We start from the raw sequence: 24782 nt of genomic DNA on the forward strand, positions 1-24782 counted from the left end.
TGAAACCTTTTCAGCACATGGTTGGGTTTCTTTGTGCTCCTGCTTCCCTAACTGCAGTGGCCTAATAATACCTGCCATCACCCACCTTCCTCTCAGGGAGTTGGAGGGGATTAATGAGACAGTGTTTGCAAAGCACTCTGAGTCTCTCAGAGGAAAAGGCACAGTAGTCATATAAATGTGGATATCTGGAGTTGGCACTCATTTGTCTCTGTGTATCTATTTCAGATAGTTTGGTATCTTTGAGGCAATAATTTGGAAGGCACAACCTCATGCCCTTCTCTTAGTAAAGGACAGTGTTTTGCTTGGAGCTGAGATATTTTTTCCACCCTTTTGGCCTTGCTGAGCTTTTTAACGATCACTTCCATGCTGCCTGTCTCTAATCTGCTGAGAGATGCTGTCGGTACAAACTGTACTGTGAGACTGTGAGAAAATTACACCACAGCCCACATGGAAGCCCTGCTTTTGGTTCCAGGATGTCTGTTGGGACCGCTGTTAAGAATATGTGTCTAGAGAAGGAGCTCATTCTAATTCTTGGTGCACAGGTGAGTTAATAAGTGTGTGCATTGAGACCAAGAGCTGATGTATCAAAGATGTGGCTCTCCATCACCTCAGGGGTGTTCTTAATAGTGGTGCTGAGTTTTTTTCCCCTTTCATTTTCGTCAAAATGTATCAAGGGCTGTCACTGCTTCTCAAAGAAAGCATTTATTAATATGTATAAGGCAAGACTGCTCCTTTCTAAGAATTAACTTTACTCACAATCATTACATCCAACCATAATGCTTATGGAGAAACAAGGTAACACACACACACACACACACACATACACACACACACACACACACACACACACACACACACACGCATGAAACCTAAACAATAAAACAGCACCATAGCTTTGAACTTTCCTGAGGCAGGAAATGTCATCTATTAATGCAAAATAAAACGCAGTCCCTTGCTTCTTATTTTCCTCTCTGAGGTTGTAGCATTTGCTGGATAATGATATATATTTTTTGTTTCTGAGTCTAAACGTGCTTTATTTTACATGATATATTGAGTATGTATCAGTAACTAAAGATATATGAAATATGAACATTGTTAGGGCCCCATTTCCTTTATTTTAAATGAATGACTCCCGTTGATATTAACCTATAACCTGTGTTTTATTTGTATCTGTTTTAACAGCTAGGTGGTCAGTGATTCAAAACATTGTCTTTTCAGGTAGTTACATGAAACAGCTATTTTTCATGAATATTATGTTTTAATTTCTCTTCTTTGAAACTATTCATTCCAGGAATATCTAGTCCATCATTTACTGAGACTTTACTGAATGTGGGTACCTCAAGGAGTCACATGAAGGTTGAAGGTCTGGTCTTCTTTCTGAGTCATAATTACAGCAAAGGATCCTTATGTGTTTGCTATGTGGGTGGTTCTTTATATTTGCTATCCTTTTGTTTAATTAAAAAAAAATTTTTTTTTTGTCTTTTCTGTGGCTGCACCCATGGCATGTGGAGGTTCCCAGGCTAGGGGGATAATCAGAGCTGCAGCCACCAGCCTATGCCACAGCCGCAGCAACATGAGATCTGAGCCATGTCTGCGACCTACACCACAGCTCATGGAAATGCTGGATCCTTAATCCACTGAGTGAGGCCAGGGATCGAACCCGCAACCTCATGGTTCCTGGTTGGATTCTTTAACCACTGAGCCACGAAAGGAACTATCTTTATTAATTCTCATAACACTTTGGAGTAAGTACTAATTATTATTATCCATATTTTTGGGATGAAGAAATAGAGATACAGAAAGGCAAAGCCACTTGTTGAAGGGCATCTCTTACTCAAGAGCCTGGGCTAATGATCTGCCTGGAAGGAAGGCCTGGGGTCCCTTCTTTGGGGCTTGTATTCAAATCCCTAACAAAGCTACTGCAGACCAGGTGGCTTAAACAACAGAAATGTATTTTCCCATGGTTCTAGAGGCTAGAAGTCCAAGACCAAAATTCAATAGGAGTGGTTTCTCTTGAGCCCTCTCTCCTTGGTTTGAAGATGATGTCCTTTCTCTCTCTCTTCACATGGTCTTTCTTCTGTGTGGGTCTGTGTTTTGAGTCTTCTCTTATTATAAAGACACCAGTTAGACTGGATTATGGCCCACCCCATTGAACTCATTTTGTTAAGATAGGCAGTTAGATATGAGTAAAGAAATTGGGGCACGGGCCAAATGGCAGGAGACCACACATCTTGTAAGGAACTGGGGTCCTTGGGCAGACAAAGAAAGGCAGGAACCTCCATTTTGACAGGAAGCTACACATTTTGGGGTGTTAAGTGTCCTGGAGACAAAGAAAGGTGGGAAAAATGCAGGAATCCCTGGCATCCTAATACAATACAATATAATATAAATCCATTTTGCTCCTTATGCCTTATTACAATAAAATTAGCCTTGTAGATAGAAGTACCCATCATTCATGAGGCCATAAGTCTTGTGATCAAGGCTAAATAATGACAAAATCCCTCCTCCCATTAGGAAGGTAGAGCTGGGATGAAAATCAGGGAATAAGATCCCCAAACCTCTCTCTCCCCAATGGATATTTTGCCCCTTCATCTCTATGCCCCACATAACCAGCCTGCCAAAAAAACTCAGGGCAGCTACTTACCTGAGTCAGCCCACTGTCTCTCCCCTTGAGAGTGTACCATTGCTTAATAAATCCTTTATTTCTTTTCTTTTCTTTCTTTATTTTCTTTTTTTTTTTGGCTTTTTAGGTTTCGCACCTGCAGCATGTGGAGGTTCCCAGGCTAGGGGTCTAATTGGAGCTGTTGCTGCCAGCCTACACCAGAGCCACAGCAACGCCAGATCCAAGCCGCATCTATGACCTACACCACAGCTCATGGCAACACTGGATCCTTAACCCATTGATCGAGGCCAGGGATGGAATCTGTGACCTCATGGTTCCTAGATGGATTCGTTTCCACTGCGCCATGATGGGAACGCACAATAAATCCTTCATTTCTTGACTTCCCTGTCTCTGAATTCTTTCTGTGATGAGACAAGAACCTAATTTCTGGTAACAATTTGGTATTTATCATCACTTTAAAGAATGTATCTCCAAATGCATTCACATTCTAAAGTACTGGCATTTAGGACTTCAACATGTGAAGTTTGGTGAGGAGGGGGCACCATTAGTCAATAACAGCGTTCATCAAAGCTGAGTTTTTACAGTTTCTTCTCTGCTCTCTTCTCTTACTTCAAAGCAGGGGTAAGAGATTCTGCTAGACTGAGATGGGTAAGGAGAACTGTCCATTTATCTGTGGAGCCTGAACTTTGAAAATTCAATGGCCAGGAAGAGACTTGGAAACTACGCTGAATATCCTTCCAGCGAGGCCTAATGGCATGTGTGAGGGAAAGAGTAAGGCCAGAGGACCGTATGGTGGCTGCACTCCTCGGCTGTGCAATCAGGGAGCACAGAGTGGTCTTGCTCCTCCAGGGACGAAAGGGAGAAAATTGCCAATGTGTGAGGCAAGACAGGACAGGAGAGGATCTTCTGCACAAGGGAGCAAGCAAGATCAGTATACCAGTTCATAATCAAAAGTGCCTTACCCCAAACTAATGCTGTCCTAATTGGGCTTTATCCTGTGCCATCTCCCTCGCACCTCATGAACTATTCCATGATCAATTGTGGCTTCCAAGTCTACATGCAGAAAAGGCACATTTCAAATGGCTTTTGTAATATTGCCACAGAGGAGGTGGCTCTAGCCTCCAGCTTGTTTCCTTTTATTATTATTATTTTTGTTTGTGGGTAAAATAACGTAAAGCAAAATAATGTAAAAATCAGAACCATAAGGAGCCTGATATTTAGCTTGTTCCATCGCTTTTATTGCTTATAGGGACAATTACACATTGAGGATGTATCTATTGTATTGATAATGTAAAAGCAGAGGGAGCCTGGGCACGGGCATTGTGTTCTAGGTTCTGATGTCATCTCTGTCACTAGGAAGCTGGGTGATCTTGGGCAACTCACTTATGTTTTCCATGCCTCATTTTTTCACACCCGAGAAATGGAACTTGCAGTCTATGCCCCACAAGTATAAGACCTGCCTTTGGTGCAGTGGTTAATGAATCCCACAAGGAACCATGAGTTTGTGGGTTCGATCCCTGGCCTTTCTCAGTGGGTTAAGGATCTGGCATTGCCATGAGCTGTAATGTAGGTCGTAGATGTGACTTGGATCCTGCCTTGATGTGGCTCTGGTGTAGGCCAACAGCTGTAGCTCCGATTAGACCCCTAGCCTGGGACCCACCATATGCCACGGGAGCAGCCCTAGAAAAGGCAAAAAGACAAAAAAACAAAAACAAAAAACAAAACAAAAACAAATAAACAAAAAAGACCTGCCTTTGAGTGTTATGATGGGGATTAAATAGAATAACAAATGGGAAGACATTTTTAAACTTTGACAGGGTGCAGTTCGTATGAAAAGACAGAAAATTTTGCATTAGGGCCACGAAAGTTTTGTCTCCTTCCTAGTCTAGCTCATTAAAACATTGTTTTTTCCCATGATTGAGGATTTCCTCCACCATCACACAAGATTAAGGTTAGAGCATAGAAGTGAAGTTAGGATACAGCCAGGTGAATCCATGGGTTCAAGATTAAGATAAACATCAATGGTGTCAGATGGCCAGGGTTTCCTGTGGCTGAGTTATCTCTATGGCATGCAAAGAGCTTTGCTCTAGGCAATCACATCCCTCTCTGAATATCTCAGAATATTTGACCCAGCTCCAGACTAAACATTTGAGCAATACATTTCTATCTGGATAAGCAAATTGGATTCTTTTCCCCATTTGTTGGTTTTCTTAGGAGGACAAATTCTTACCTTAATTTCTTTTTGTTCCTATTTCAAGGCAGATGGGTTACAGGTATTGGTTGTCTTCCAGTCTCTCCCCCTCCTCCTCCCTGGTTAGTGGGTAGATCTTTTTTCACCCTTTATCTGAATTGTGTGTGTGTGTGTGTGTGTGTGTGTGTGTGTGGAGCCAAGAGGCCTGTTGTTGTAGAGGAGGTGAATCTAACACTGCCAATTTCATCAGCTTACTCCACAATCACTCAGGAGAAGGCTTGGCAGGTTCTTTGGCAGGAAAGTCTTTCCTGACACTGAGTGGATTTCAGAAATGAATCTGTTTGCTGATGCCAGGTAACCAGCTGTTGGAGGAGACCCCCCTGCTCCCTTCCTTTCTGCCCTAAGCTAACCAGTGAGCTATTACTCTGGCCCTGCGCCCCTCCAGAGATGTGGTTCAGAGTGGAGCAGATTGAGGATGCCATTCCTTTTTGGAGCAGCAGCAAGAGCCTGAGCCGTGCCCTGTGGGGATTTTGCCTTGTTCCATGAATGCATGAGGTGCCCAGAAAGCACCAGAACCCAAGGCAGTCTCTCCTTTGCTCTAGCTCTCCCCTGGCTTTTCCAGAGCAGATGCCTCACTGAAAGAGGAATGGCCAAGCCCCTGACCTTCCAGGAGGTCTCCTATATGCAGCCCATGCTGAGCTTTTAGAAGTGTCCAAACTGAAGCCCAAATTCTGCCCCTTGGTCTAGTCTTCTCTTCAGAATATACACCTAGAGTAGTATATTCAGGACTTCTGAGGGTGAAGGGATGATGTGACGATTGTTCTATCCTGTTGGTTAAACATCTATTGATGCGGTGAAATGCACAGCTCTCTAGGTAATTCACCATTTCAGTTATCAGATTGCCTTCATGATCCCTGCTTTCTGGTGGGGTGCCTGTGTTCCACTCCCCAAAATGTATTTCAAGGCTTAGGGTGAAACACGAGAAACTAAGTCATCTAATATTTTCTCAACTTCAAAATAATGATGTCGAATGATTACTTGGGATAGAGTTTCTCAGTGCCTAAAGAGCCATAAATTTGTCCATCTGTGGAACCGAGGCCACCAGAGAATATGTCTGGTAGTTTGTAAATTCAACATTCCTCTGATGATCAGTAATTCATTTATGACTTCTCCCCTTGGGCACACCACAGTAGAGAAACGATTACTCAACGGGAGAGATATTTAATATTCTCTGCTCCGGAGTGTCAATGGCGTTGCATTGTCTGCAGCCTCCTGTTCCAGAACTTCTTCATTTAGTTGAAAGGGAAACCTACCTACCTACTACTGAGTGCACAGTGGGGTAGCTCCCCATGCCTGGGCCCTTGTCCCTGAATCAGTTGGAGAGAAATATTTCTTCTGATGGAAAAGCCTTTGAAATAAATGGTGAAGGGACCCGAAGAGTAAGATTTTCTTTTCATGCTTTCTGGAAACTTTTTTTTTGGTGTTTATTTCAAAGACTTAAGTGTACTTTGGGGGGCCCCTAATCATCGTAAGCCCTGGGAATTTACTTCTCTGCAGCTGCTCCCCCTCCCCAAGCAGCCCTGCATGGAGCAAAATAATTGTCTGTTTCTGCAAGCAGCCTCCTGTGCAGATGGAGCCTGATTAGCATGCGTGCTTGCAGCAGTCCACTGCTCCAACCACATTTGGAAATCCAGCCACAGAGAGAAATGTGGGCTTGACACTCATTAACATTCCCTGGCTCCCTGGGAAATACACATAATAGGGTAAAATTGCCATTAAGGAGAGCAACACTTGAGGGAAATATCTGCTCAATAAAGACAGAGATTCTTCTCATCAACAGCTGAGGAAAAATCCAGTTGCCATAAAGGGTAAAAGAGACAGCCTCTTAATATGAGTGGAGAAGACCAGAGTTCAGCCAGTCTGCAGCTCTGATGATTCCCACTGTCCTGCACTGGATGGCAACTGGCTCATTGATATGCAGATGTTTCTCAGGCATATTTTGGTCTCAGCAGATTCCAGAAACTGCTTAATGATTTCTCTCTCCAGGGTTGTCTGTATTAACCTTAAGAAAAGGCAAACATGGAAGGAGCAACTCTGAACACTGACAAGGAGCCCTTAGGTTAAACCTTCTTTTTTTCCTAGGTTTGGGGAATGATACTCTGGATATCCTCTTGGCTTGGAACTTGGGGTTCTTAGTGGAATATGATGAGGTAACCTGTGCCATGGATAATCCTAGATTCCCTTTTATATCCTTTGGGTTCTTTGATTTGACTCTTTGGTCTCCACAGCTTTTGAACTGGAATGATACTCTAATAACACTAGAGAATTGTGTGTTGAATGTATTGAGATTGATAAAAGGAGTTGTTATTAACATTTGGGAAGACTATCCAAAGAGTGGGACTGAAGTGTGTTTTAACCAACTGAGGTTCCTGGACATTTAAAAATTCCCTTTGAAGAAACTTGAAGTGATATCTGAGTTCATTTCTTATGACTGACCTGGGCTCAGGTGTAGGTCCATAACACAAAACCTTAAAACTCACTTTTATTTTATCCTCCTTTGACCAATGAAATGCTCCATTTGGTAGTTCTTACAACCACTGTCCTTGATAATGGGCAGGGAGGAGCGGGGCTCCTTGCTGAGTCTGTGTCTTGCATAAAGTTATTGATGTATTGAATAAGTTATCTAAATCAGCGGGTTTCTTAATGTCTGGTTGAGCAGTTTTAAATTCCTTCCTGGGATATAATACCAATTTGTGCACATAGTATTTTGATTCTTTTATCTCCAAATAGTCTTAATTTGATGTTAGGCGTCTGCACTGCATTTCAATTTCTTGGGAAGCAGCACCCTGTGCTCCGTATTAATAACAGCAATACCTTGTATTTGCATAGCAGTTTAGGATGTGTGGTGCTTTTTCATGCACATTCTCTAACTTAATCCTCACAATGAGCCTATGCGATGGGGGCATACTCTCATTTTTTTTAGATGAGGAAACTGAGGCTCAGGGAATAGACTGCTGGTTTTCAAAGCAATTTATTTAGCAAATGCAGATTTGGACTTGAAGCTCCAAGCCCTTTGTGTAATATAGAACTACCTCTCATTGTCGGTTTTGTTATAAACATTAATTTGTTAATGCAAAATCCAAGATACTGCTAGATTTGGCTGTGGTTAGGTGAATTTAACATGTTTGCTGAACATGCGAATATACTGAGGTAATAAAAACAGGGTTTTTTTGGTCACAAGCTGATGATTACTGAAAAGAAGTGGTTCTTTCGTGGGCTGTAATGCTAGCACTCTTGGTAGACTGAAGTGGCTGGTATTAAATGCTTATACTTGCATCATTCTGTCTTGAAATTTAGGGGTGTATAAGATGTGTTTCCTTCTCTTCAGGTCTAATGACAAAACCTGATTCCATAGTAAAATTAGTCATCATCATAGTATTTAAATATTGCTTTTACTGGATTTTGCTTTTTAGGATCAACCTATAGACAAAATGTTGAACATTAAATTATCATTATAGAGCAAAAGATGACTGTTATAAATCCTGACAATATGAAAGTAATGGTGGAACTGAGAGAAGTTCAGGAGCTGGGGATGGGTGGTAGAGAGATGTGGAGGAGAGGAGTTCTAATTTCTTCATCTAACATAATGGAAGGTCAAGATGTGTAATTTAAAGGTGATGGAACAATATATTCAGTGTTAGCTATATTATTTAATGCTATCAAGTTAGGCAGTAGAAGGACTAAAAATAATCTAACTAATAAAAGCTAATGGGGAGAGACAGAAGAGAAAGTATAATTGAGCTACTTTTCTCAGCTTTAATATGATTGAGTCAAAAGTTAATGTCTATCATTAAGAAATCATGAGAGATGTTTAACATATTTGTGACTACCAATGACTAAACTGTGATTCCAAAGTATAGTGGCACTCAGAGTGGGGAGCAAAGCAGAAAACTTTCTCTCTCTCTTTTTTTTACAGCATCCTGTACAATTTGGTTTTTAAATAACGTACACATAACACTTTAAAATTTTATAATCAACAAGGACTTTGCTATTATGATTCTGCCTTAAATTGGTTGGTGTATTTGTGAAAAGCCATAGTGACTGCTTAATATGACAGATTAACAAGGCAGGTCAGACTTGGTATAGACTAATGAGTTACAACTGCAGCCCTACACAGGCTGTACTGAGCCAGCAGACTCAGCAGAGCACTGGATTGTCAGTTGCTGGCCTGAGCCATGTGGCAACAACAACGGGACATAGCCACAGCCTGGACCGAGTGCCAGTAGATCACTTGTTAGCTGTGATTTCACAAATAACTGGCTGTGTTACTTGAGCAAATTTGAAGTCTAGTCTCCTTGTCTATAAAAAGTAGAGGTTCAACTCTAGATTCCCTCCCAACTTTTATTTTCTTTTTCCATAATTCTGTCTTATTTTTATTTGTAAGATAAGGTTATAAATCTTTTGAACCTGTCATCACAACCTTATCTAGATAATCTAAGAGGCTACTGTAGAAAAATATGTTCTCTCTAGGAAAGATCTTTATGTTACCAAATAGCCATCAATCATAGTTATGTCTTGCACTGTGTTAACTGGACTTGAGAATGTTAGTTTATAGCCATAATTTTTTTTAAATTTAATTCTTTTTTTATGGTTCTTTTTTTAAAAATTACTCAATGAATTTTTTTACATTTATAGTTGTACAACAATCACCACAATCCAATTTTATAGCATTTCCCTCCCAAACTCCTAGCCCATCCCCCTCCACCCCCAACATGTCTCATTTGGAAACAAGTTTTCAAAATCTGTGAGTCAGTATCTGTTCTGCAAAGAAGTTCATGATGTCCTTTTTTTAGACTTTACATCTAAGTGATAGCATATGGTGTTGGTGTCTCACTGTCTGAATAACTTCACTTACCATGATAATTTCTAGGTCCATCCATGTTGCTGCAAACGGTGTTACTTTTTTTCCTTTTAATGGCTGAGTAATATTCCATTGTGTATACGTACCACATCTTCTTTATCCACTCCTCTGTTGATAGACATTTAGGTTGTTTCCATGTCTTAGCTATTGCATATAGTGCTGCAATGAACATTGGAGTTACATGTATCTTTTAGAGCCATGGTTTTCTCTGGTTAGATGCCCAGGAGTGGGATTGCTGGATCAAATGGTAATTCTATTTTTGGTTTTCCAGGGAATCTCCATACTGTATTACATAGTGGTTGTACCAATTTACATTCCTACCAACAGTGTAATAGGGTTCCCTTTTCTCCATACCCCCTCTGGGATTTATTGTTTGTAGACTTTTTGATGATGGCCCTTCTGTCTGGGCCAATACATTTCTTTTCTTTCTTTTTTTTTTTTTTTTGTCTTTTTGCCATTTCTTGAGCCGCCCCTGCGGCATATGAAGGTTCCCAGGCTAGGGGTCGAATCGGAGCTGTAGCCACCAGCCTACGCCAGAGCCACAGCAACACAGGATCCCAGTCGCATCTGCGACCCACACCACAGCTCACGGCAACGCCAGATCCTTAACCCACTGAGCAAGGGCAGGGATCGAACCTGAAACCTCATGGTTCCTAGTTGGATTCATTAACCACTGCACCACAATGGGAACTCCTAAATTTCTTAACTAAATTACTGAAATGGTTCAAAGAATTTGGGTTTGGGAATGGGATTCAAAGTACATTCTCTTTCATCAATTTTTTGCAGTTTGAGCTACTTACTACTTATTTAAGGTGTTTTTTGAATATATTGTGTCAAATTTCCTTAAAGCAAGCAAGAACCTAAACATTACAAAAAACTTGGTTTCCTTGGTTGATCATGCCTGACAAAGCAGTTTTGCTATGTCCATGTTGGAATTGACCCAGTCACATTTTCTTCTCACAGTTTTACTTGTTATATTTCCATTATTTCAGTTAGGAGACTTTCAGTAATAAATATAATATGGAAGAAGATGAAAAAAATGAGTTAATATTTTTCATGTTTTTTATTTGTGTTTAGGTAATCAAGTATTAGATCAATTCTTTGAGCGTTTGAATTTAGGTGAGGGTGGAAAGCTGTATGAGGATGCTATGTATATCAGACATTTTTTCCCTTCAAGTTTACTGGGGACTTTTGAAGTTTCAATATGTTTGTGCAATTACTTAGTGCAGTAACTGTGGAGATAGATATAAGCTAGCCAGAGTAGCTTTCCAAATCATAAAATACTACATTTCTATTTTTCTGACCAGTTTATTCAGGTAGCTGAAAACTGCCCAGCTAATCACAGGGTGACATCCATTCCATTCTAGCAATTCTGGTTAAATGGGCATTGCTCTTTATGGAATTTCATTGTTCTCCTTTTCCTGGTGTTTTGTGTCTATTGATACTTAACTCCCCCAGGGTACCAGATATTCATAGGTCTTTGGTTGAAATGTGAACTAGGGCCCAATGGGAGATGGCATAGAGAGCCCATACCACCTGGGGTGGGGCTGAGGAAGACAGAGGTCAGGGCAGCAGAGGGCAGGAGGATGCTTTTGGGGGGAGCCGAGAATGCACTAGGGTAAAGGAGAGGGAAGGGAACTGGCTTAAATAACTGAGTGCCAAGCCTTTCACATACATTAATTCCCAAAGCAACTAAGGTAGATATTAAAAGTGTTAAGTCAAGGTCTAGGAGGTTAAGTAACCTGCCCAAGGCCACAGAAAGTTTTGGAGCCAGTATTTGAGCTCAGTTCTATCTGAATGCAAAGCCCTTACTCCACCACTCTCTTATTCTGCCTCCCAACAGAGAGACAGGCAGCTGGGTGTTGAGGATTGGCAAAATGCTTCTCTGTACTGAAGTGGAGGTTGCAAATATGAGCTGGCTCTTTTTTGAAGACACTAGATCTCACTCATGCTTGCCTGGCTGCTTGTACAAGCTGCAATTGCAAGCCTCCATTTATAAGCAAGAAACAGTTCATGTTGAAAGGCTGGATGGGGATGGGAAGTGGGTGGGCAGGGACTCCATTTCCCTCCTACTCCAACACAAAGCTTATCTTAATAGCACAAGAAATACTTGCTTCTCTGGAGACTGAGCAAGTTAAGGAAGCTTTGTTACTTAAAAAAAAATGAAATTAAAATATTCCATTAAAAGGATATTCTTCATTTCAAACTGTTGAATGCTATGGTACTTAATTTCCGTCTGTTAAATTTAGGGTCTTAAATCCCCCACACAAATGTTCTTTGGGCTCATGGCATTTCCATTTGATTGTGAATTGGATTAATTTTCATTTATCTTAAGCTCTTGCCTCTCATTCCTTTTTGTTTTGAGATACTTAAGCAAATGTTGACAGTTATGGTTGGCTTAATAAGCTGCCTCAGTTATGTAAATGATTTCTGTCAGTTATGTTATTGCTGGTTGAAGATAGCCTTACATTTTCTAGCATATTTTTAGGTCTTACTAGTAAAGCATTCCTGATTCCTTTTAACATTCTTTTACTTCTTCAGGCATCAAGTTGACCTTTTTTCTAGCTCCCTTTAGTTCTACACTTCCTTTTTGAATCTACTGTTTGCTTGACATGAAAAATGAACTTATACAATTATAGACCCAGTGGCCTTTTCCTGTTCTCATTCTTCTTGGCCACTCTGCTGCAATTGACACTGCTGCCTGCCCTCTTTCTTGAAATGTCCTTCTCCTTTGGCCTCCATGACACTCCATTTTCCTGGTTCTTTCTTTCCTCTTTGCTCTTTCTGCTCTTCATCTGCTCCACAATCTTAACTGTAGATCAGTGCTTTCCAATTTTTTGTTTTACAAGTGCGACACTTGCAGAAGATGATAATAATTGTGCAGCCCATGGGGTTTCCAGATGAGGCTGCTGAAGTTTGAAGGTGACTAGAGCGTGGGCTGAGGACATCAATCTCTTGGCTTACTTGTGACCCAGCTGGGCACATCAGTGTGCTTCTGCATACCAATTGGGAGTTTCATTACATGCATTTGGAGAGCTGAATTATTTACCTCCATACATAGAAGATAGAAGTTAATAGAATCAAGGCACAGGTAAATAGTGGGAAGACTGATTCCCAGGGATGAAGTACCAGGAATAGAAATGGGCAAAATCTCCAAAAATTTTAGGGAGTCAAGAAGAAGGCATTCTACAGATGTGAGAACCAGCAAGGATTCAAACACGAGGAGTTTTAACATGGGCCCAGGAACATCTGTGGCAGCTGTCAGATATTAAGAAAAGAAATTAGTAACTCATACTCCCAATTGAGCTTGGCTGGAGTCCAGGGAGATACCAAGATATGGCTGAGCACCAGAAATCAGAGCACAGGCGACTGTTCATTAGGAATTGGCCTCAGGTGTCTGTGAGAGATGATCTGAGCTACAGAAAGGAAAAGGTGAAGGACCATGGAGTTTTGAATGCAAGTGAGATTCATTTTGGGTAAAAGAAACTTGGGGGTCTTGGCTGAAGTTAGGCCAGGAAGCTCCTTTATTGCCACCTAACCTCTTGGGGTTGTCATTCACTTCCTAATCTATGGGGATGATTTCCTGTCCTGTCTTCTTACCTAAACTCTGATTGGATAGAAACTAAACATTTCTACGTAGGGGTCTTGTCACCTCAGGCTCATGCTTTTCATATCTGAACACTGGCTCCATGTCCTACTTCTTGATTTCTTCATTACTCTTTATTAATGGTTAAATGCACCATCTTGTACTCATGTTTCTTTTTTGTTCCTCATTATCCTTTAGTCATTTTCTGAAGGGTCTCTTTCATTTACTCCTTCTTCTCCCTAATTCAGTCCCTTATCTCAAATATCCAAACCTCTTCACACCTGTCTCCTCTGTGATTTTACAGCCTCCATCCTCTTCTTTCTCTGAAGCACCCAGCACTCCATTACCTAATTCATTTTCCATAAACTCAGCTTTCAATATCTCACTCATCTGATCAAAAGTGGTTCCAGGGATTACCCATGTCCCTTCTCTTCAGGTAAAAAAAATCTTTGTAGATTTTAGAAAATCTTGTTAGCTTTACAGAGCCTGCCTAACCACTGTGCCACTCAGAATAGTCTGCTCACTAGTTCATGGGAATACTCACTCACATGCTCACCCACTAACCCATCAAAAAAACAGCCCCCAAAGGTTTCTACATCTAATCGCCAGAACTTGTGAATATATATGTTACATGGCAAGGGAGACCCAAGGTTGCAGATGGAACTAAAGTTGCTTATCAGGAGTTCTCCAGCAGAAATGAATCTGACTAGTACCCATGAGGAGGTGGTTTCATCCCTAGCCTTGCTCAGTGGGTCAGGTATCTGGTGTTGCTGTCAGCTGTGGTGTAGGTTGCAGATGCAGCTTGGATCTGGCGTTGCTGTGGCTGTGGCATAGGCCAGCAGCTGTAGCTCCAATTTGACCCCTAGCCTGGGAACTTCCATGTGATGTGGGTGTGGCATTAAAAAAAAAAGTTGCTAATCATCTTATCTTGAGATGAGAAAATTATCCTGGATTATCCAGGTGGATCTGAAATAATCACCAGGGTCATTAAAAGTAGAAGAGGGAGGCTTAAGTGAATCAGAGAAAAGAGACGACAGAAGCAAGGTCAGAGTGATTCCCTGTGAGAGGGACTTGCCCTGCCATTGCTGGCTTTGAAGACAGAGGAAAGGGGCCCCCAGCTAAGGGACACAGATAACCTTTAGAAGATGGAAAAGGCAGGGAAAGAGATTTAACTCAGAGCCTACAGGAAAAAATGCAGCTCTGTCAGGACCTTGATTTTAGCCTGTCTCAGACTTCTGATCTGCAGAATTGTAAGACAATAAATTTGTACTCTTTTAAGCCACTGAATTTATGGTAATTTGCCACAGTAGTAATAGGAAACCTGTATACCTCCCCTCCCCCCGGTCCCTCACCCCCGATAGTTCCTGAGTTACTCAATGCTTGTTAGTAGGCAGGCACTCCACTACCTGCTCCCCGGGTGCTCATGGTTGGAGGACTTCACAGTGGGAGGTGAGGGGATAGAGACTTATTGATCTAATACCTGTTCTAGTCTCTTCATTTATTCACTCACTTAACAAGTATATAGTAAGAGCCTATTATGTGCCAGGCACTGTTATAGTCGCTGTGGACCCTCACTATTCTGAAACTTACAAATTAGCTATGTTACCTAGTCCAAGCTCCTATTGCTCCTTGCATGACAGACCAGTAAATTGAGAGATGAGCTGTTGGGACAAGGAATGGCTTACTTTATTTGAAAAGCCTCCAGACTGAGAAGATGGTGGACTAGTATCCCTCTTCCCAAATTAGATTTCAGCCTTTTATACTAAGAGGGGAAGGAATACAGCTGGTTGTCTCAAACTTCTTGGTGCAGAAATCCTTTGTTTTTGCAGATGTCCACATAGGTCTGGTCACAATGTCTTTATAAACCTCCAACAAAACAAATGTTATTTCTCTTCTGCAGCTTTTTATCTCTACATGAATGGAAAAGTGTTACACCTTTAAAGGTTAGAGCCTTGACAAGGGGTTATCCTGTATATGTCAGGCTATAGGCAACATTCTTAACTTCTAGCAAAAGCAATAGAATACACAGGTTAAAGTGAAAGAAATGGATCCAATATGGAGTCCAATTTGTTCTTCTCTATTACAGTTGGAGGCCACATAATCAACAAAAAAAATGTAAAAACATCAGTAAGAGATAAGTGCGATGAAGAAAAGCGAAACAGGTTAAAGGAATGAAGACTGAAGGGAGGAGCTAACTTTGGATAGGGTGGTCAAGGAAGGCCTCTCCAAAAAAGTGATATTTTAAAAATGCAAAAGGATAACTCTGGGTGTAAGTTAACTTTATAGTATACCTTATAAATGGTATTCATATAAATTATGAATTCAATATCTGATATAAATATGTGTTTTATAATTTCCACTCTTCGTGAGCATCCTCACTGTTGTTGTGCTGACAGTCTAGGTCTTGGGCACAGGGGGATGGGTGACCCTATTTTTCCTATCTCCTGCTATCACCAGAGACATTTCTGGAGTTTGCTTTAGAGTATTGTAACTTAATCTTATTGCTTCTGTCCCAAAGTGTTCCTTATGTAGCTTTCTCTTCAACACATTTGGCAGCCTCTTTAGTGGATCATGAGAAGGCCATCATTTTCAACCCCATCCTTCATGCAGTCACCAAGATAGATGGACAGCTAAGGAATTAACCTTCAGAATTTGTTTCCTGTTTTGACCTCGTGTTGGAAAAGCTGTGAGAACACAATTTTCTGTACACAGTCATGACTAATAATGACCTTAATCTACTGTAAATTCCTTAAAGTTGGTCTTTGGGCCAAAACTTTTATGTTATGTTGAAGTGTATTGCGTAGTGGAGGATCTTGAGTACAGATGTCTTTTTATTAAAATTGGTTTTTATAGTTAAAGGACCTTTTAGAGAGGGAGAAGGGTTGACTTCAAAATTATCTATGCTGTATTGACTTTATTGCACCCTGAGGTGCTCTTGAAATGCAAATGTGGGTGTTCATTAAGCAGAAATGGTTTCAAAGCTATTATGCTCTGGTATGTTAATGCAGGTGGAATTTGAAAGCTTCCTGCCTTGATTATTTTTTCTCTTACTTTTTTTTTGGGAGGGAGGCATTGGCTGGAGAATATGTATGGGCCAAGCTAAATACTAGAAAGCCTCTCAAGGAAGTGCATTTATATTTAAAATTAAGAATTTGCTTTGGCTCCCTGGCCAGGGTGGTACAGAAGTCACACCCCACTCCTCCCATGCTCTCTCTCTCTCACACAGAGTGCAGGCATGAATTTTACAATCATGTCCGTTTCAACATCTGCTAAGATATTGTCCATTAGGTAAAGCAGCCAACCTACCATGGTGTAACCCACTATCTCTTCCCAGTGCACACAGCAAATATTTTATAGGACTGGAGAAATTCCAGTTCTGCTTCCTCCTACTTCTTATAGTCATTCCTTTTTTTTTTTTTTCTTTTTTTGCCATGCCAGTGGCATGCGGAAGTCCCCAGGCCAGGGATTGAACCCACGCCACAACAGTGACCTGAGCCACTGCAGTGACTGTGCCAGTTCTTTAACCTGCTGCAGCATAAGGGAATTCCTTGTTATGTTCATTCTTACTGCTTCAGATGGTTACAAATGTTTTAACTAGACTTAAGCAAGCCTCTGGCCACTGGTTTGCTATTTACTTTTAACATGCTTCCGCATGCATACAATCGCACAGATACAGTCCTTGACGTTTGCGAGTTTACAACTAGAGCAATATTGAGATGAGTAGAAAGTATTCATGGGTCATACATTAATGGACTGTATGCTTAGTCTTCAGATTTATACCTTAATGAAAATTAAATATTCACCCCCTTGAGTTGTGAATGGCTAGTCGTCTGGCGATGCCTAGGTCATTTATGTCCTAGGATACATGCTTCATTACCCAATATCACTATTACTATCATGGTCATGTCATATTTGGACATGGCAGATTACTCTGATTTGGCATGTTTTGCTCTGAGATGGTGCATCATAGCACTGCCATGAGCGTTAATTTGGGTGCACGGCAGAAGCAGATTCACCTGTTGCTTTGACACTGGGCAAAAGTGTTTTCCCCTGTTTGCTTACCAATTCCATTTCAAGAGATCTCATTTTCTTATTTTAAAGACATGTTACTATATAAAATAGTGTCACTTGTACTTATAGAGCAAGGGCTTTACAAAATTATCAATGGAAAACATTTCTAGCTATAGAAATCATAGAACTTGTTAGTCACTGATTGTCAGAGAATAAAATGTAGATGGTGTAATTGAAGAGCTTCTGGAAAATGAATTCATTTGGGGGTACACTCTCCCTTTCTCTACTTTGTCCTTCATTTGTATCTCTATGTTGCATATGTTTGTTTGATCACTGTTTTATAATAAAAACACACTAACAGGAAATATATTTTTTTATGTGAGGATCTAGGAACCAAAGAAAAGGAGACTAAGAAAACTAAGATGAAACCATAAATGAAGGCGGCACACAAAATAAATGCCAGGGCTCCTCGTTCTTCACAGGAGCCTTAACACTGAGCATCATAATAACCAAGGCAAAGAGAGAATCTTTTCCTGGCTATTCTTTGACTATATCAGATCTCTGAGTCCCTTTCCAGTCTTCCCCCCAAAATCAAGAGACTCACAGCAGCCAACTAACACTTCCTGGTCTACTTTCTGATCAGCAGATCCATTGGGCACCAGGCCACACAGCTAGCCCTAATGTGGTAGACTACTCATGATGGTGCCCTAGTCTGCCTTTTGGGCTTTTCTCCCACATTTCTTTAAGATTCCAGTTGAATGGAATTGTTCACCTTTCCATGAGTGCACTCTGTGCCTCTGCCTTTTCACACACTGTCCTTCTACCAAGGGTGTTTTCTGTCTCCATCCTCCAAAGCTGAACCTAAATGCCGCTTCCTCCATGAAGTCTTCCAGAATCCCCAGAGCCAAAATTGATTTTTCTCAACTTCTCACACGCTTGCTTATTTTTCTCTTAGGCTATTTAGCTTATTGTATTTTCTATTAGTTGTATATGTACAGGTCTTATTGCCCCTGCTTGACTGTAAAATGCTGGGTGGAAAGTACTCCTCACCATCTAATTCAGTACTTCAGATTTAACTGGTGCTTAGTACGTGCTTCTTTGAATGAATGGTGAAGGAATGAATGAATTTTAGTAGGTAAGATTTGAGATTCTTCATATACTGAAGTGGTCTGGCTTTCTCCCCAACTTGGAGTGAGCTATTTTTTAGACTTGCATTTGATTTTAAAAACAGAATTAGGGGACTATAAAAATAGCCTGCAATGAGTTATTTGAGCAGTCTCACTGTTTTTTAAGAGTGGTAATGTTCCTTTTATGATGCTTTTCATTTACAGCATGGCCTTACAGCTAGCTCTTTTTTTGAAACACAATCCCATTATTACGGCTGCCTTTTGCCTCAAACAACTTCCCACAACATTAGAGGTATAATATTGCAAGAATAGCTTCTGACAGAGAGGTTTCTGGTTTGCAGTCGGGGGGATACAGGATGTCAAATTGCTCATCATTTCTGGATCGAGGGGAAGTAGTTTGAAGATTTTATTTTACCTATGTGTTTCTAGCCAACCATATCATGGAAAACATATTTCCCTATATAGGACAAGGAAATGGCTCAAATAATTCTCACACTTTGCTGAAATCCAAACATGAAATAGGATTGATTTTGTTTTCTTTCATTTCTTTGGATGATCCAAACAGAAAGAGTGCATATAAGAAGAAATAAAAGGCTCAAATTCATTTTGAGAGTTTGTGGTTGTTGAACTTTTTAAAGAGTTGTAGGTATGAGCCTCGAAGATTTCACTGTCTGGAACTTGAAGCTATGAGGCACAGGGATGGATTTAGAAGTGCTAGAGGAGCTGGAGAAAAAAGTGGATGGAAGTAGCAAGTACAGAAAAGACTGGAGGTGAAACCTAGAAAAAGGCAAAATCTGTGTTTAGGCTCCTCCTGCCTCCAGGTTCTCAGGTCCCGCTGCCCTGTGGGCCCCTTTGGCCAATCTCCTCTGTTTAAACTGACCTACCCTCCATCTGAGCCCCCTGAGATCTGATTCTTGCTCTCTCTCTTTCTTTTTTTTTGGGTGGGGGGGGCAAGTGGAAGTTCCTGGCAGAGGATCAAACCTGCACCATAGCAGTGACCTGGGCCTCCACAGTGACCTTGATCCTTGAACTCCAGATTCTCTGCCTTACATGACAGGACTACCCTTATCTGATAAACCAAATGGGGATAATTGGATACTGTGAGAAGGTTAAACCCCAAGAACTCTGCTGAATAAGAGTGTGTATTGTGTGTTTGTGTGTAGCTTTGGATTTAGTCCTCCATTAGTTTATGCTCTTACTCTGCCATGTTCCTTCTGTGCAGTGTTGGGCATGTTAATTATCTCAGACTACCTGTTGCCTCTTGCCCCATCTGTCAGACTGGAACATGGTTGTAGGATTATATAAGCTAGCAGGAAAGGGCTGAGTACAGTACCTGCCCTATAGTGGGACTTACTGAATACTGCTTTTGATAGTCAATTTTATGTCAGCTCACTGGGCTCAGGGAAGTCTAGATAGCTGGTAAATCTTATTTCTCTGTGAGTCTGTGAGGGTGTCTCTGTAGGAGATTAGCATTTGAATCCATAGACTGAGTAAAGAAGGTTCATTCTACCCAGTGCCAGTGGGTATCATTCAATCTATTGAGGGCTTGAATAGAATGAAAGGCAGAAGAAGGGTAAATTTGCTCTCTTTGCTTGAGCTGGGACACCCATCTTCCGCCCTTGGATGTCAGCACTCCTGGCTCTCAAGTCTTTAAACAGAGACTTACCGCCTCAGCCATCTAGTTCTTGGGCCTTTGGATTTGGATTGAATCACACTGTTGGCTTTTCTAGTTCTCCAGCTTGTAGACAGCAGATCGTGAAGTGTCTTGGCCTTTCTAACCACATGAGCTCATTCCTATGATTAAATCTCCTCTCTCCTATTTGCTCTGTATCAGTGGAGATACTGCTCTACTTTCCTCCACCTTTCTTGACAGAGGCCTGGCACATCCTTTCCGTTTTCTTTTTGTGTGGTTCCATGTAGGAAAGGGCACCTTCTTGCTTAGCCATCAGTGGTAGCATTTTTGCCTCTTAGATCACACTGTGTAAATAGCCAACTACTTTTCACTCACATATAGCTCTTTTAACACATGATTTCTGCACTTTAAGGTCTAAAAAAAATCTCTAGCTAGCTAGGATTATTATTGGAAAATAATTTTTGTCTTTTTTTTTTTGCCATTTCTAGGGCCACTCCCATGGCATATGGAGGTTCCCAGGCTAGGGGTCTAATCAGAGCTGTAGCCACCGGCCTACGCCAGAGCTACAGCAACATGGGATTCGAGCCGCATCTGCGACCTCACGGTAATGCTGGATCCTTAACCCACTGAGCAAGGCCAGGGATCGAACCCTCAACCTCATGGTTCCTAGTCGGATTCGTTAACCACTGTGCCATGACAGGAACTCCGGAGAATAATTTTTATGGTAAGGGATTTTTAGATCTATTTTGTATATGCAAGAGAGAAACTTAAAAGTACAATACTTTAGAATTAGCTTTAAACTTTTCTATAATAATTTGTGTACATCCAAGGAGAAAACAGAGAGGTATGGAAAATGAATGGAGAAATGGATAAATGAGCTTATATCTCCTTCACAAGAGAAGACAACAGTGATTCAGCAATGGGAGTGTTTGCTCAGAGCTAAATCAGGAGGCCTTGTCTACTATATGTATAATGAGGTTAAAAATGATAAACTCTGGGTTCTGGGATAGCCTCCGTCATTTCCTTGTCATGTGACATGGGCAAACTGCTTTGTGTTGGTGGATCTGTACTTCTTCCTCCTTAACTGAATCTTTCTGGTTTCTGAGCTCAGACAGTGAGAGTTCAGTTCACATGGGAAGAGATACTTTAATAAAATAGATGTGAACTGCTATGTAATATTCACAGTTAATTTCCCAAATTTAATTATAGCCAGCCTGATACTCCCCTACCCCCAGTAGCCCCTACCCATGTCACTCCTGTGGCCCCTGCCTGTACTCCTACTAGTACTGTAGCCTTGTCCTGTGAGGTCCACTCCTGGCCTTTCAAAGGAATGCAAATCTAATAATTTCCTCCCCTTCTGGCCAGACCCAGGGCATTCCTGACAACCTGATGAAGCAGGAATGGGAGACTGGATCTTGGAAATACCAAGGACCCTGAGTTGGGGAAAATACTTTCCATGCTCCCCTATCCCAAGGATAATGTAAAGGTTCTTGGGTCTTTTATTAATATACAGTGATGAAAACCAAGAAAAATACTCAGGGATCATTCAGATGGTTAAGGCTTCTCAGCAACAAAACATAAGGTATTCATACCTTAGAGCACACAATTCTAATTAGCTTTTTCTATCTGGTTCTTAAAATTTGTACATATTAGCAATTTGGTATAAATCCTTCTGATAGAATGCATGAAGAATAGAAGGACACATTCTTCTGTTCATCCAGCACATACACGTGCTTTTAAAATATACTGAAATAATTTTGATTTCCTAACTAATTTTGGAACATATAGTGGGATATTCACAGATGATAGACACAGCAGGGGGAAATGTAAAGTGAGAGCAGTGGGCAATAGCTGAACCTCAAACAGTTTACACCATATGGGATCTCTAAAGACTGGAGCTGAAGCCCTGGCAGCTGCGTGTTGCGAGGAATCTGGGCCCCAGTTTTAAACAGGGATGTTCACTGCTTCTCATATCAGTCTGGATGTACTACTGGTGGTTTATGGAGGGCAACTGTGCCAACTGGTTGTGGCATATCTTTCTGATGGGTTGGAGATCTTGTACTTGTTTACAAAGGAAATACTAGAGAAAATGAGGGAGAGGAAGCAGTTGAAGACATTAGGGCTGAGGATTTTCTTAGCTTGAATGAAGGTATGAGTCCACACTAAAGCTAGTGGAGCACATCAAGTCATGAACGAGATACATAAGAACAAAATATTCTTTTAGCTCTATCATAAATGAGCAGTGCACCAATAAAGTAAAAACCAAAATGAAAAGAAAAGGTGGCCAAAGATTTTTTTTTTTTTAACAAAGGAATGATCATTAGACTGGTAGATTCTGATCGGCAACACTAAATGTCAGAAAAAAAAAGTTGTATATAAAAACTAAGAAATTATGGATACAAGGAAGGGATAAGTGGATATTTCAATAAATAATTATGAACAAAGAAATTGGATAACACTTGCAAAAAATATGGAAAATGAAAAGGACTGTAGGATAAGCTGAAAACAAGGCAAACCTAAAATTCTAGCAAAAGTACATGGAAGATGAGTCTAGGAGATCAGAGATAAAAGTTCTAAGATCTTTGAGTTGTTCAGGAGGAGAATTTAAGTGCTAATTTACTAAAAACTTTTCTAATTTGAGCAAGCACATTAAAAATTTGAGCCCAACTATTCAAATAATGGAAGTAGAAAATGTTACCTTCTGAGGTTGAGACAAAGTGGAATAAAGAAAACATCATCAAAAGGGTAAAAGGCAGTATAGGAGTAGATTCCACCTTTTTTTTTTTTTTTTGGTCTTTTTGCCATTTCTTGGGTTGCTCCCGTGGCATATGGAGGTTTCCAGGCTAGGGGTCTTATTGGAGCTGTAGCTGCAGGCCTACACCAGAGCCACAGCAACGCGGGATCCGAGCCTTGTCTGCAACCTACACCACAGCTCACGGACACTGGATCCTTAACCCACTGAGCAAGGCCAGGGATCCAACCCACAACCTCATGGTTGCTAGTCGGATTCGTTAACCGCTGAGCCATGATGGGAACTCGAGATTCCACTTTTTGCTGTCTATAATCAAAGCTGAAATACGTATTCTAGTACATGAGTTCTAGTTCCCTCACGCAATGACTGTAATTGAAATACAAGTAGAATACATAGGTCAGAGGGCATATACATTTTTAGTTTTATTGGATACCATCAAGTTGATGGCCAAAGTACTTAATGCCAATTTACAGTCTTATCTCTGCGGATATAGAATCCATGTCTACTTACATTCTTGCCAACATTTCTTTTACTTCTTCGGACTTTTTGGTGTGAAATGGTATGTCATTATTGTTTAAATTTGCATCCCTTGATTAGGAGTGAATTTAAGTATCTTAAAAATAGTTCTTGGCAATATGGGCTTCCTTTTCTGTGTATTGCCTCTTCATCTCATTTGCCCATTTTTCTCTTTGTTGTTTTTCATATTTTGAATCTATGCATAGGAGTTCTTTACATGTTCTGAATTCTGAACTTTTATTAATTAGACACTTTGAAAATATCTACCCGAGTCTGAGTCTTAACTTTCTGATTTTAAAATTTGAAGTTGCCAATCTTAACGATTTCCCCCCCAGTGAATAGTGTCTTTTTGTGTGTTGATTTAAAAAATCATTTTATACACTATCGTAACTTTACTCTCCTGTATTTTTTATGGCAATAGAGAATTTTAATTTTTTTAGTTTTGATGACTTGGCTCTTGATCCAGTACTCTCTCTATCTTTCTATTCCCTTATCCCAACTCGAAACAGAGAATTGAGACAGTGAGTATAGCCAACTTTACCCCAAACTAAGTGGTAAGAGAATAGACTATTGAATAGCTGGAATTTGTTTAAATGAATGGCATGAGGTAAGAATCAAAATTAATACTTATGTAGACAAAAATTGCTTTGTTTATCACTTTTTGTTGCATAATTCCTACTGAATTGTAATGCCATCTTGTTACATACTGAGTTTCTATACAGGTTTTTGTTTCATTGATCTACCATTGTTTCTCTGCATGAATAAAACTTTGTCTTGAAATCTGATATGGAAATCCCTCTCTCCTTTTGTTTTTTATCTGAATTAACTTTGATACTATCAGCCTTTTCTCTTCCATATGAATTAAAAAAAATCAATTTGCCTAGTTCTACCCCAAAAGGGAGAAGATGGAATGTCTTCCTAACGGTCTTCTCATTCATTAATATAGTACATCTCTGCTTATTCAGGTCCTAATTTATTTCTTTCTATAGCATTTCACAATTTTCTCCATGTACCTTTGGTTAGAGAGTTAGTTGCTGGTAACTCAAAGTTATGTTTTTGTTCAGAATATTATTCTTTTCCTTTTAGCTTTTGAATTAATAACTTCTAGTGCTGGGCTGGCTTCATGGACAAGTAACTAGTGCAGTGGCTCAGTGGAAATAGGTTTTAATGCTCTGTGGTGGAAGTCTTCAAATTCTTAATACTTTTACCTCTGAAGTTGTGTTATATAGGTGAAATATGATGAGGAAATGGAGCATGCTCCTAGGGCTTAAATGGCTCACAGTGTGCATGCCTGCCTTGCCTTTTATTGATCTGCTGCTTCAGCATCCCTGCACAGCTGCTGCTGCCGCCTTTCTCCCCAGGTGGGGCCTGGATGTGGGAGGGTCTGCACTTGAACCTTGAGCAACAAGTTGCTGGGCCAGG

General features: G+C 40.6%; 1 long non-coding RNA gene across 1 annotated transcript in view; it reads left to right on the forward strand.

The window, feature by feature from the left end:
* Positions 1-231: 231 nt before the first annotated feature.
* LOC146406111 (uncharacterized) overlaps positions 232-24782 on the forward strand; it is a 284015-nt gene continuing 259464 nt past the window's right edge. The window contains exon 1 of the long non-coding RNA XR_014805995.1: positions 232-542. This is a non-coding gene — a long non-coding RNA (uncharacterized LOC146406111). The remainder of the gene's footprint in view (positions 543-24782) is intronic.

This window comes from Sus scrofa, chromosome 1 (genome assembly GCF_054392235.1).
Source record: "Sus scrofa isolate SSC_HxYL_T2T_F1_AM1 chromosome 1, Sscrofa_HxYL_maternal_Yorkshire_Landrace_v2.0, whole genome shotgun sequence".
Classification (NCBI taxonomy): domain Eukaryota; kingdom Metazoa; phylum Chordata; class Mammalia; order Artiodactyla; family Suidae; genus Sus; species Sus scrofa.